Here is an 11,454-nt window from a genome sequence, read left to right on the forward strand (position 1 = left end):
GGTTTTTAAATTCATCGAAATGCCCGTTGCCACTTGCTTCATCTTAATTGCACGTTAATCAGACGTTGTTGCAGGATAATCAACTCATGAACCGAGTATAACACGAACGGCGACAATTATTCCTTTCTCCGATGCGTAGCGATGGAAATGAATGTATCACGGTCCCGAAAGTCAGCTCCTCGCAAGATTCTCGATCAATATGACACCTTGAACGAAGGTCACACAAACACACATACGTGGAGTGATTATAAATGTCAATCGATGGTCCAATCATCTCACGACGGTTCCTTTTGACAACGGAAAAAATAAAATATGAAAAATCAGCCTATACGTCGGAATATCGAAGTAGAATTAAAATATACTGTTATATATGTGTGTGTGTGTGTGTGTGTTGTATTGTGCATACAGAAATTTTGTAACGTTGAAGTGAGCCTCGACGCGATTTATCGCGATAATAAATTCCGCCAAATAATATACGCAGGCAAACACGTGAGGTTTTGCAAGATCGGGACGCATCGTGATCGTAAACTTCGGTTATTTAAATGTCCGGTCCGCTACTGTGCACGCATATCTGATCACGTCCAAAATTGTGAGGGTCACTCGTGGGGAGGGGGGGGGGAGCGGAATATATTTGAAACGCGACGATTTATGCGAGAAGCGACATCCGTTGGCGCGTTAAAAATGGAGCCTGTGCCATTAATATCTTTTTTCGTTACAAATATGTGTGCGATATAATGCGTGAGTTTTTTTTTAGGCATATTGTTGCGCGATCGTTCTCCTTTATTTTGCCTTGTTGGTTTCTTTATTGGATTCTTGATCACAAATCAACCGTTCTATAAGCCAGTATAATTAACCTTAAGAAATGTTAAATGATGTCTTGTATCATACATTAATTTTATATCGATCTGTTATATTTCGTAATATATGTCTGCTTTAGCTTTATTTATTTTATCGATTTTTTTACAATTTCAAGAACATACATTTTCTTCCACGAACCTGTTCTTTCGCATCTCGGAGCCATCACTATTTGTGCGAATGACGGATTTGTAGAGTCATACAATTGTAGTTAATTCGGAGCGAAAGTTTTTCGATAGACAGTGTCGATTGTATTAAAAAGAGTCGAAGAAAAAATTTTGCATAATCGTGAGGTCACACAATACAAAAGGAGTTATTTCGATTGTTTATAAAAAACGAACGTTTCGGTAAAAATGTGTTCGCGCAATCATACTCGTATAGAGAAGGACATTATCTCTTGAGCTTAAGTTTTTTTTTATAGCGACAGTCAAAGATTGTAAATGTGCTTCTATTTTCTACACTTCTTCTTCGCTCGACGAAGAAGGTAGGAGAAAGAGCCAGCGATTAAGTAATAGGTAATTAATAGAGGCAATGTTTTATCACAATTTTTTACTGCGCTTGAGGGCAAGCTCATAGTAATTACAACTCTATGTCGTATGCTTTCCCCTCTCCCCCCCCCCTTCGCTCGATGTATTTGTAATCTCGCACGCATCTCGCGTACGACAGGGTCGCTCGTAAAAATCTGAACGTGCAATTAGGACCAAATCGTTAATTTATTTTTCTTTATGTATAGGCTACGGTTCTAGCCGGCTTGTGAAATTATTGTTCGATATACTACCGAAGCGTGAATAATAGCAATGTGGACAATAAGGATAGTTTTTATGCGAGCGCAAGTTACTCCAGTTTCTGTTATTAAAGGGTTATTAGCAAAATAGGAAAGAAAAATCTATTGATAATGAGTTAATTACAATTAGAATTATATTAAATAATTTTCAGTAAAATTATAGATATATAAATATTGAGTATTTTGGAAATTAAAAATGTAAGTTAAAAGATCTTATACATACCTACGTTGATTAAGATAAGTTTAATAAATAATATAAAAAAATCTATTGCTAGCTGAAACTTAAGGCTCTAAGGATTAATATGATTTGACATTGTTTAGCGAGATATTATAATAGACTTTACAATTTCCTGGTTATTTCATTTAAAATAGTCTTTTTCCAGATAGTGTAGTTACTAATCTTCCTGTCTTCTGTTTTATGGGTTCCAATTATCTTTGTCTGACAATGTTTACGAAGGAAAAAAATGAAAACAATAGTATATCAAAAGTATATAATAATCATACTTAAATAGTGCTCTGAAATGTGTTGTTAAAGCTAAATGAAAGAAGGAACGTACATAATATTTAGTATATTTGTAGAGATTTTTTTTGTAACTGATATTTGATGGCAACAAGTTGCCAACACGAGTTGGTAAATTTGCGTGTCGCATAGTGTCCGGGTGTTTTCAGAATGACGCGGACCTCGGGGTTAAACGTCCGATGTATCTCAAAACGTCGAGGGGCGAGTCGTCGAAGGCATGTTGTAATAGGTGTATACGACACGCGGCAGAACCAACCGGGCAGTTTCATGATTTACGCAAAGTAATCCCATTACAGGTCGCGTCGCTCGTTAACGTCATACACGCGGCTTCACAGACGCCGGACACCGCGGTACTGGAAGACGCGCGAATTACGCTTGTAAGCGAGTAATGAACGTCTCGATAAAATTCTAGTAAAAGGATGCTGCTAGAAGAATGCGAGAACCACTCAGACCGAGATTCGTTCCATCTTTTAGTGCGCTTTACTCCAGTCTTTTTACAAGCACTAAAATGCTCTCTTACCTTTAATAATTATACAGAGTACTCCGGTTTTTTAACGAGTTAATTAATTATCATATACTTTATATCTTATAATTAGACGAGTTTATAACTAAATGATGGCTTTGTATCAATCTTCGCTTAGGTCTATATTCACACCTCACTTTTATTGATAAATGAACACATTTAGCACATACGTTACAGCAGTTTACGTTACGTATACGTAGAATCTTAGAAATAAATGCGTGTATTGTCGATAAATGTGAGGAGTGAATACAGATTGTAGTCTCTTTGAAAGTACCTAACGCAGAAAATCCCGAAAATTTAGGCGATGGTAATCATGGAGCCACGATGTCGCGGTCAGAGGGAGAAGGATCGTCTCCGTCGGGGAGGTATCTCGTTCAGGCATCCGGGAAAACAAAGTGAAAGGAGCACCATCCTTCGATGGTGCACACACCGTATGCAAGCCGACGCTTATTCTACGATGCGCACAGTTATATAGCCTATGAATCACGAGCGGAGACGCTCACGTTAAGTTGGGAGTTAATTGAAACTTTTATTCGTAATTATGTATCTTTCTCTACCTTTATACGCGCGTCCGCGTCTCTCACCCGCATGTTAATTCACCCTCGAGACATGTAAGAGACACGAAGAGATGCTCCCGCCCGATGCGTGATGCATCGCGTACTTACGGATTTGTATGCGCGGTTTAATTGCGTCTTGTGTCACTGCTAATAACTATCTTCATGAATGGTACACCGCGGATATTTGGCAACACAGTTTCCGGCCGTTCTTTAACCGTTTTATAGCAAGTCTCATGCGATACTCCAACGTCGAAAATCTCAGCTTCCAATCCGAGAGAGTAGTCGTCTTATTTTTTATATAAACACACAATTACAGTGTTTTTATACACCAATTAAAATTATTTTCATTAATATATTGTACATTATTGTTTTTTAAAAAATAAAGATTTTAATTAATATCATGTTTTATTATCACGAATTTCCGACATAATTGCATATTTGAAGGTTTGTAAAGAATAGAAAGTTATTAAAAAAAGAAAGAAAAATGTCCAAAGGAAAGAAAACAATATTTATTTCACAACATTCACTTTTTTTTCGTTGCTGGGATATAAAAACATCCTAGAACTAACTATTCTTAAAAAAATAACAAAAGCGAACTAATGAGTATTTGCAGTATTTCGAAGGAGCGCCCATTGTGGTGTCTCTCCCATGTCTTTTCACATAAACGTATTTCAGATAAAATATGTTTCGCTATTCGGGGTTAAATGCTTTTAGCGTAATGCGTCTCTTCAATTTTTTCGTCGCTGATAGTCGCACGCCTGTGATTAAATCAATTTCACGCGTGTCGCGAGCCGTACGAGTCACACAACGCGACGTCGCAACGGACTATAAATTTACGTAGTTAATCGGTATTTGAAGTGTACAATTATTTCAGTTTGTTTTACTGAGAATGCCATTAATTATTCATCTTATTACGCATACTCGTGTGATACGCTCCAGACGTGCGTGTCGCGAGGGGGATGAGAGGCATTAAAAAATACATTAAAATGCACTGACAAATTGTATTGAGATTATACATCAAATTACAATAAACATAAATGCTAATAAAAGATATACATATACACCGTACTTTGCTACGGAAAAGAAATTAGCTGTTGCTGGCTACAGCCAATTCTGATTAGCTGAAATTGCATTAGCTACTGTAGCTATGAAATTTGCTAATACATACAAAGGATTTACTGCTATAGCTAATATAAGGACGTAATAGCAAAGTATGCATGTCTGTTACGGATCAATTTATTTAGCAGCATGAACATGAGTAGTTGTCATAATTGTCGGATATGTCAGTGTAAAAGAAAATTGTCTCTACCGCAGCTAAATATGGTTTTGCTGAAACTGTACTTGCTATTAAATTGCTAAATCTGCTACATAGAAAAACGTTTGCCGCTATGATCAATAGATCGACATAATAGCAAACTACTTGTCCGTTACAATGATAATATTTAGGGCTCACAGCTAATGGAAATTAGACCTCGCAGATACGACGTCAGGTGTCCATATGTTACGACTGGAATTTAACTACCACACGCCAAATTTTTGCTGCTGCAACAAATCTTTTTTTTTTCCGTGTACACTTTCCTCTTTCCTTACAGCCGATCTAATAGAACACTCATTTTATTAACGATGCCATTTATTTAATTATTTATAAGTAAGAAAATAGATGAGAATGCATGAAAATATGGAAAAGCAACGTGCGCCGTAATATTTCTCAGGTTGACGCCGGTTAACGTGTAACCGGATATCGCACTTTGACCGCTCGTTTAAGTGGCCGGGAATCAAGCCTTCTCGTGCTTAAAACACGGGATTAAGCTAGCGGCGTGCGGTCAAGGCTTCCGCGGCCACCCCCGTGAGGTGAAGTCCAGGTGAGACCCAGGTGAGGTCTTCATCGGTTCGGCGCGACATTGAGGAATATTCCCCTCTGCACTTATCCACTCGACCGTCACGAGGTATCGCTGGCCCCTCATCGGCCGGGGCCAACACCACGGAGCCGATGCTAATCACTGTTGCGTCCAATGTTATATTATCCTCATGGAAAATAGAAGAACGCTTCATTAGCATACATATACGAGCGCCGCGCGGTCGTCATTAGTGCTAAGTGCGATTAATAATTGCCGGCGGGGGGCAAAAATCGACACTTCGTTCTTTGTCATGCCTTGTGAACGCTTCACCGCGTCTAATCGCCTATGATTAGGACGAAGAGTCCGAGGCGCGGCTGTCGCTCGTCGATCGTGACTAAATTTAATACGTTTTATAATTACGAGACTCTGTCTTAGTTCGCATCGGTAGAAAGACTTTGCTGTAATCCTGATATTTTGCCATATGTTAAATTGATTCATTAATTCTCTCGACGTTCTTCCATTTTGCCAATCTTTACCAACATTTCAGCTTACTCGTTGCTCAAAAGAAAATTTGATCCAAAGGTTAAATCGTCTCAGGCGTTTCTTACTTTTTATATCAATTAATCTTTTTATAATTACTCAATGATCCTTTTAATACACGTACAAGCCACACATCAAATTATCTTGCATTAAATGCACCTGGCATATATAAAATATATAAACGCAGAACGTCTTTCCACGTCTACTAACGGAAAAAGTAACAAGGTGAGCAATTTTTCCAATCTACGAAGAAGAGGTGCGCGTCGATAAATCGTCTTGGAACAAGATAAACCGCGCTTTACGCGCGGTTACGTTACCGAAGTAACGCACATACGGATTATGGAAACTTCAACGCATGATATGACAAGATCGATTGTCGAATCGAAACAAGGATCGATGCTAGTCGCGGCGGCTGCTGGGAAATTAAACGTAGACGCGAAAAGTGAACGCTACGTAAGTGTCAGGATCGTCGTGGCGGCACCGAATTATTATAAACCTCCTCAATACGTACATCTTGCCCACGAGATAGCAGCTGCGCGGTTTCTCAATTACTTCTTACGTAAGTGTTAATTGCGACATGCGCTTGCGCTCGCGCGCCCGCGCGAGATCATTCTTATAATGTGTACTTGCGTATGACCAGCCTCGCGTGTATATTCATCTGCATGCAAAATGATCCGATACGAGTTGAAAAAAAATTTTCCTTCTCGGCGCGTCGGATGTTACGAAGAATCTCGCCGAGATGCCATTATTAAGATTACCGGGATACACACACATACACACACACACACACACATATAATCGCAGGTCTTTTTAATAAAACGTCGTCTCTGATCGTGCGCACGATACCGGACGGAAGATCGAGTGCCGACTCGACCGAAAGTCGATGGTTTCTAGTATCCGAGAAAAAAAAGGCAAATCTCCGGGTCTCTCGAGAGGTCGCGGACGACCTCTGAAGCGCTCCGCCGCGACTCCATTGGATCTACGCGCTCTCATCGTCATATCTTCTTCCCCGTATTCGTTCACCGGACGCTGCACGACGCAATACGTATAATATGACCCGTCAACAGAGAGGTCCATTTACCAAACCGTTACAAGATAGGCGCGGCAGCGCGGCGACTGTACAATCGCGCGCCTTTCTCCGCCGTGTGCGCGAAATGGCGTTTTAATTATTACTCGACGCATTAACCCCCGCGAACCCGTGGGCATGCACCTGCATGGAAGCGCGTGTCCCATCGCGCGTGGGTGTACGCGAATCTCTATGGAAGAGCGGTTTCTCTGAAAGAGAAGAAGATCTCTGAGCGCGCGAGCGACCATCATTTTTATCCGCAGCTCGCGGATCTATTGGCGGCCGCTTATCGTGTTGCGGAAAGCTATAGGAAAGTGTGAGAAACGGTTTCCAGCTTGGCGAAGCAGCATCTTTACGATGCCTTGACGAGATTACCGCGAGTGACGCGAAAATCGTCAATACATCGCAGGAAAATTGTCGGTAATCTCAGTCAGAGAGAGAGAGAGAGAGAGAGAGAGAGAGAGAGATCTCGCCGAGGATATAAAATCTTTTTATTAGTGTTCGTTACATAAAATGGTTGATTCGAGCATATTTTTCTCAACTTTATTACTCGGATTATTTGAGGAAACGCATCAAGTGAATGGTCCGCTTTGTAATTTATGAAAATCGTAGAAAAATACGAACTTCAATGAATTATTGCGACATGTCTTTACTTTTTGCCTTTCGCGCTAAGCCATGCTTATGAAACAGTTTTGCATAAATTTGAATCGACAACAAATGATATTACTGGCACAAGAAGTTAGTGGTATTCCATCAATTCTCATACTTCATCTTACCTTGGAGTAATCGTAAGATTTGCAAAATAGCTTGCGGGCAAAGCGAAGGAGAGGTAGTCCGGTTTCCCGCTGACAATTACACGATCATTGAATCCACTAACTGTCGCCTGTGTTAAACGGGTCGCCAATAAACGCCCACGCGGTTGCAAATATGTGTCGCTGCTTGCGCGTTAGTAGTTTCCTACGAGACCTCTTATTCTTATAAAGTAATAATTTGGGAACACTCTTGCAAACGTTGTTGCAAAATCCGTATGGGCAGTAGCAATTTTAATAATTCCGAAACGAACGAAGAATTCATAAGGAACAGTTCAATTCTTTTTTTTATTTCATTAATATTTAACAAAAATCTCTTTCAGACAAAAGTGTGTACTATAAAATATCTATTTATTATTAGTATAATTATAATATAAGCCACGCAAAAAAAAAGTATAAAAGCCTATTCAGGCAACATAAAAACAGCGTACAAAAATGTTGTATAGAAAATTATAAAATATATTTCAAGTTTTGCTTATATTATATGTCATGTAAACAATAATTAGGTCAATTTACAAAGTTGAATAAATTGAACATGGATATACATATTGCTCGACTGTTAAACTGTCGTAAGAAAAATAAACACATCTCATTAGGAAACATCAGATAAAACACAAGACCGATTAAGGACGACGCTTGAATATTTCCTCTTTGGACGTTTTTCGTTTTACGAGATGTTGGCAGTGTACACTGTAAGTTTCGTCGAGAGTTTAATTGTTCCTTAATAATTTCTCGTTAAGAGGTTTCCGACGTCAAACACGGTGGTCCTCGAAACGCAAATGCAAATGAGGCACGTCGTTCTATATTGCGTTCGCCACAGTGGGTCGCATTAATCATATACAACCGAGGCCTACAAGCTGATTCTGACTTTGTTGGTCCATGCGACTCGCTTGGTCTGTCTTGCCATCGCGAGCGATTAACAAAAGCGGGTGACATGATATGATCGCTCTTATCGAGATTGCATGCAAGACCAATATTTCTTTGGTAAAAATACGTTTGCACTGCCTTGAGATGTAAAAAAAAAAATTAAATAATTTATTGTTCTAACAGAAGTAATTGTTAAAAGTGTCTTCTCTCTCTCAAGAAGTACATGTTTAAATAGTTTAGTTAAACGATCGATATAATATCTCGATCATGTGGTACTCAGTCGAAAAGTATTAGATTTAACACATGCCGTTTTCCGATACAATTTGGAAACAAATGGAAGCATATTTGATTAAAATTAATATTTATAATACGTTAAATTAACGCTCAAGTATATTAAAAATGTTAAGGACTGCTTTTTGACACAATAAAATGTTTTCTACTGTACAGCACATTGCATATTGTATTAAATAGTATCTCAATTTTTATATTCGTTTCTAGCTTGCATTATTTTATTTTGTAGAATTATGCTTTGTAAGACGAGTAGAATAACGCGCATAAGTGCTATTTAACGTTTAAGAGTTAATATGTCATGATTAACGTTTCAGGTTCGCCATCGAGACTGTTAGGTCAGTGGATTGATTAAGGTATCGGATTCTCCACTTCAATTGAAGCTGGGTAAGTAGATTTTAAACGCGTCTTTTCGTACCTTGAAGTTGCTGGCACGGTCAATTCTCGCGATATGTACGTATATACACCGTCAATGCCGAGGCCAGGTTGTACTTACACGTCCCTGTTCGGCGCCACTTAAGTGCCGACAAGCTCGTCCGTAACTCGTAACCACTCATCGCCGATCGGCCCTCGCTCCGTTTTCTTCTTGCCCTGTTCGAGTTCTCGATATAGCGACCGAACATATCGAGAGCAAACGGCTCTTCCGGTAGTCTTATATGGTACGGAGTTAAGTGCGTGAGCGGCAACGGGGTTGGGCATAACTCCACCAAATAGCCTTTTACCGAGCATCTTGAACGCTGGAAATCAGGAGGGAAGAAAATGACGCTTTAACGAAGCAGTAACGTACGTAAAGAAAGGGTTATAGACTTGTAAGTGACTACTTAAGCCGCTAAATAAAAGCTTCCTCGCTTAACTATTTCATGCGTACTTCCGATCAATTGAAAAATTATCAGAACTTTGTGATTTCAATCGATGAAAAAAGAAAAAAAAATTGATTAGAAAATCGGACAAGGGTCGATTGTAATAAAATCGATTTAGTAATTAAAGAATGTTTTAAAAAACCAAACAAGTTTAATAAGTAAAAATAAGTAAAAATTTTCAGGAAACAGAAAATTTCTTATTTTTAAATCATTTATTGTACAAACAAATGTATAAAATGAGGCCCGAAAGAGTCTATCAGTGAAATTATGATTTATTGTATAAATAGATACGATAATTTTTCTCCGAATATATAATATAAGAATAAAGTTTTAGATTTATAGATTAACATTTTGAAGATCCCAGAAAAACAAAATCGAAACCTCTGGACTTGTTTGTTGAAGTTTTATGTTTTATTATCTATTTACATCCCATATTTTACTTTTTTTATAACATTAATAATGATAAAAGTTGAAGAGGAAATACTTTTTTAAGTACATATTGTATAAAGCAATAATTTTTCTACTTTTTATTTACAAATTTTTACAAATTGCTCTTAACAAAAACATCCTTTATTCTTATATTTTCCGTTTTCTGTTTTATTATTCTCGCCAGAACAAAATTATTCGCAATATGACGCTGCTAATAAAATACTAAAATACAACTTCCAAATTTTTTTTAATGGACTTATTTGATTCTTGATGGGAAAGCCTCTAAAAGGAAGACACTTTTTGTACACCTTTGTCGGAATTTTTCTGGGATATGCCATCGGAAAAGTGTCAGAAATTTCTGTCGTGACTCGTGAGCGAGTTTATCGAGCGTTGCTTGCACAAAGCCATCAGTATTTCGCAAATGTGCTGTTCGAAGCAGACTCGCCATCGGTCTTCAGCCATTACCTTCGTGCCTTCCCTACGAAACAAAGCGTTTACTTCCCGCCAAGTGGTCGCATAATCGACGGGTGCTCGTGCGAGCTCGTTTCTCCGTGTGCTCGCCAACGATTATTCCAAAAAAGCCTCTTCCGATTACGCACACTTAATAGGCTGGGACTCGTACGGTAATTGTGAGGTTAACTGATTTTTAATGATGGGTCCGCCGATTGCTACCGCGATCTCGCGCGCCTCTTCTTTACGATCCACCTCCTTCTCCTCTTTTTCTCCTTCTTTACGCCTCCTCTTGCTGTCCATCTCTCTTCTCCTGTTTCTTTATCTCCATACCTTATTATCATCCAATTTCGTTTGCGTAATTCGTCCATGTGACTACAGCAACAGTATTTACACACAATATACCGTCAAATAAAATGAATAAATTCTATATAAATTTATGTGCAAATTTACTTGAATTAATGTTAATTTTCTGTAAAAATGACTTAAAATTTAACAAACTGTTGTCAATTTTTTAAACAACTTTTTTTCTAAGAACATTAACGAATTTTTTTTAGTAGTGTATTATAAATGCGACACATTTATACTTTAACTACTTTATATTTCTTTCGAAAATACTGTCAAGATGCTCACTTGTTAATTTCTTTAACTGATTTTTATTAAGTCATAAAGAAGTAGGAAAAATAGAAAAGACCGTCCTGTTATTGTTAAAACGCCGGTAAAATACCGCTCTATATATCCGTAACGCCCGGCTGCACGTAATGATTCCTTGTTGCGGCTCCGGCAAATGAATGCAGCGTAGCACAATGCCTTGCGTAATCGTTTATCGCAACATGAATGCTACTCAAGACTAGTCTGTGAATTACCGAAACGAGCGTCTTCACGTTAACTACATAGATGTAATAATATGTATCGTGCAAAGCGACCATGTGAACAGGTTTTCTTAAATCGACGAATACATCGTCCTCACATGAAGCCACGATCTTGAACAAATTCGGTAATTAACGAATGCCTGTCGACCAAACTTGACCGCGGAAGTATAATCAAGGCCTTGAATTTTAGTCGACT

This window comes from Trachymyrmex septentrionalis, unplaced genomic scaffold (assembly GCF_001594115.1).
Source record: "Trachymyrmex septentrionalis isolate Tsep2-gDNA-1 unplaced genomic scaffold, Tsep1.0 scaffold87, whole genome shotgun sequence".
NCBI lineage: Eukaryota > Metazoa > Arthropoda > Insecta > Hymenoptera > Formicidae > Trachymyrmex > Trachymyrmex septentrionalis.